This window comes from Oncorhynchus nerka, unplaced genomic scaffold (assembly GCF_034236695.1).
Source record: "Oncorhynchus nerka isolate Pitt River unplaced genomic scaffold, Oner_Uvic_2.0 unplaced_scaffold_1378, whole genome shotgun sequence".
Classification (NCBI taxonomy): Eukaryota; Metazoa; Chordata; class Actinopteri; order Salmoniformes; family Salmonidae; genus Oncorhynchus; species Oncorhynchus nerka.
Window position 1 is genome coordinate 82,501 of NW_027039971.1, and position 3,545 is coordinate 86,045.

The 3,545-nt window shown below is 40.0% G+C and overlaps 1 protein-coding gene across 1 annotated transcript in view; it reads left to right on the forward strand.

Annotated features, from left to right (window-relative positions):
• LOC135568848 (carbohydrate sulfotransferase 15-like) overlaps positions 1–2,083 on the forward strand; it is a 45,721-nt gene extending 43,638 nt beyond the window's left edge. Inside the window, exon 4 of the mRNA XM_065015626.1 lies at positions 1–2,083. This exon is cut by the window's left edge and continues 561 nt beyond it. The gene's annotated coding sequence lies outside the window, so the exon portion shown is untranslated.
• The last annotated feature ends 1,462 nt before the right edge of the window (positions 2,084–3,545 follow it).

A 3,545-nucleotide genomic window follows, 5' to 3' on the forward strand; every position in this document is an offset into this window, starting at 1 on the left:
AAAGACCTGTTTTAATGGGGAAACCATTCAGAACTCATGACAATACTTGTTTTAATGGGGAAACCATTCAGAACTCATGACAATACTTGTTTTAATGGGGAAACCATTCAGAACTCATATAAACACCTGTTTTAATGGGGAAACCATTCAGAACTCATGACAATACTTGTTTTAATGGGGAAACCATTCAGAACTCATATAAACACCTGTTTTAATGGGGAAACCATTCAGAACTCATGACAATACTTGTTTTAATGGGGAAACCATTCAGAACTCATGACAATACTTGTTTTAATGGGGAAACCATTCAGATCTCATATAAACACCTGTTTTAATGGGGAAACCATTCAGAACTCATATAAACACCTGTTTTAATGGGGAAACCATTCAGTACTCATATAAAGACCTGTTTTATGGGGAAACCATTCAGAACTCATGACAATACTTGTTTTAATGGGGAAACCATTCAGAACTCATGACAATACTTGTTTTAATGGGGAAACCATTCACAACTCATATAAAGACTTGTTTTAATGGAGAAACCATTCAGAACTCATGACAATACTTGTTTTAATGGGGAAACCATTCAGTACTCATGACAATACTTGTTTTAATGGGGAAACCATTCAGTACTCATATAAAGACTTGTTTTAATGGGGAAACCATTCAGTACTCATGACAATACTTGTTTTAATGGGGAAACCATTCAGAACTCATATAAAGACTTGTTTTAATGGAGAAACCATTCAGAACTCATGACAATACTTGTTTTAATGGAGAAACCATTCAGAACTCATGACAATACTTGTTTTAATGGGGAAACCATTCAGTACTCATGACAATACTTGTTTTAATGGGGAAACCATTCAGAACTCATATAAAGACCTGTTTTAATGGGGAAACCATTCAGTGCTCATATAAAGACCTGTGTTAATGGGGAAGCCATTCAGTACTCATATAAACACCTGTTTTAATGGGGAAACCATTCAGTACTCATATAAAGACCTGTATTAATGGGGAAGCCATTCAGTACTCATATAAACACCTGTTTTAATGGGGAAACCATTCAGTACTCATATAAACACCTGTTTTAATGGGGAAACCATTCAGTACTCATATAAAGACTTGTTTTATTGGGGAAGCCATTCAGTACTCATATATCCCAGTCAATGTTCCATCTACATTTTTTGGGGCACTGCAAATTTCAGGTCTGCTGAGCGAACTTTGTGAAAATTCTGTGCAACTTCCAGCGTGCGTTCACTGTGAACACTGAGGCTGTACCCACTTTAAGTTACAGTTTTACTGTGAACACTGAGGCTCTACCTGCTTTAAGATACAGTTTTACTGTGAACCCTGAGGCTGTACCTGCTTTAAGTTACAGTTTTACTGTGAACACTGAGGCTGTACCCACTTTAAGTTACAGTTTTACTGTGAACACTGAGGCTGTCCCCTCTTTAAGTTACAGTTTTACTGTGAACACTGAGGCTGTCCCCTCTTTAAGTTACAGTTTTCCTGTGAACACTGAGGTGGTCCCCTCTTTAAGTTACAGTTTTCCTGTGAACACTGAGGCTGTACCCACTTTAAGTTACAGTTTTACTGTGAACACTGAGGCTGTCCCCTCTTTAAGTTACAGTTTTCCTGTGAACACTGAGGCTGTCCCCTCTTTAAGTTACAGTTTTACTGTGAACACTGAGGCTGTCCCCTCTTTAAGTTACAGTTTTACTGTGAACACTGAGGCTGTCTCCTCTTTAAGTTACAGTTTTAACAGTGGCCAAGTAGGCTACTGTGGGTACTTACTGTGGGTATCATAATGTAGATCTATCTTCAAAAACAATGTAGAAAATGCATCCCATAATATGTTAACATGGAAATAGCTGTTCTATCATTCAGCCTACAGTAGCAGCCAATGTGTGGTGTTCAATGCAGATCTACATTCCATCAGACTTTTGAAGAAAACATGCAGGGCTTGACCTTTAACCTGTTTATCCAGTTGTCCTTCAGACATGGAGGTGACTGAAAATGTTGTTGTGTTGTATGATGCAAGAAACCACTTCACAAAATAAAATCCATTATTCTTCCCTTACCATTATTAGAGAATCAGAAAAATGATGCTACCCTCTGCCAATTGGCTACTGAGCTTATTCAAGCCTGCCTCAAAATACAACACTGGCCCTTTAAGAGAGAAAAAAAAAGATATTTATCTGACTCACTTTTCAAAGATGTCTAGAAATGTACACGTTTTGTGCTCTTGTAGGGAGCAATCCCTCCCCTATTGCTGACTACAAATGATCTTTAACTGGGCTAATAACTCACTAACTAGCAAAGGATATGAACGAATGATCTATAACTGGGCTAATAACTCACTAACTAGCAAAGGATATGAACTAAATGTGCCCACATGGATAAATGCAGCTCTTGCTTTAACCTCAGAACAAGTGCATCCACTCACGACCGCTCATGCTGTATACACAGTCCAGTTCAAAGTCAATGGCACAGATCCATATAGCTGTGTGTCTTCGAGTGGCCCAGCCAGAGCCTGGACTTGAACCCATCGAACATCTCTGGAGATTAGCTGTGCAGCGACGCTTCCCCATCCAACCTGACCTGATTGCTTAGTACTCTGGTCTCCAGTCCAATGGGAGGGCATTCTGATTGGTTAGTACTGTGGAACCATTCTCAGGGCTGACCAATAAAAAGAGGTAGAAGTTGAGACGCTGGAATGAGACACACACACACACACACACACACACACACACACACACACACACACACACACACACACCAGATGGCAGTATTGTGCTGGGACGGTAAAGAGGTCTTAGGTAATTACATCTCATCAGTCTACAGTAATGACTTTCTCTCCCTTTGGTCAAGTCACGTCCATTGAGAAACACATTAAATACATGTTGGATTAAAACTTTTTGTAATTTGAATCAGGCTTTTTAAGTCAGCAGAACAATGAACGTATGGGATTAAACAGTTGTTAAAAGACAGACAGAGAAACACAGACAGTAAGGCAGACAGAAAAAACAGACAAAAAGGCAGACATTATAGACAGACAGACATTATAGACAGACAGACAGACAGACAGACAGACAGACAGACAGACAGACAGACAGACAGACAGACAGACAGACAGACAGACAGACAGACAGACAGACAAAAAGGCAGACAGTCAGGCAGACACAAGAAAGACATTATAGACAGACAGACATTATAGACAGACAGACATGACAGACAGACAGACAGACAGACAGACAGACAGACAGACAGACAGACAGACAGACAGACAGACAGACAGACAGACAGACAGACAGACAGACAGACAGACAGACAGACAGACAGACAAAAAGGCAGACAGTCAGGCAGACACAAGAAAGACATTATAGACAGACAGACATTATAGACAGACAGACATGACAGACAGACAGACAGACAGACAGACAGACAGACAGACAAAAAGGCAGACAGTCAGGCAGACACAAGAAAGACATTATAGACAGACAGACATTATAGACAGACAGACATGACAGACAGACAGACAG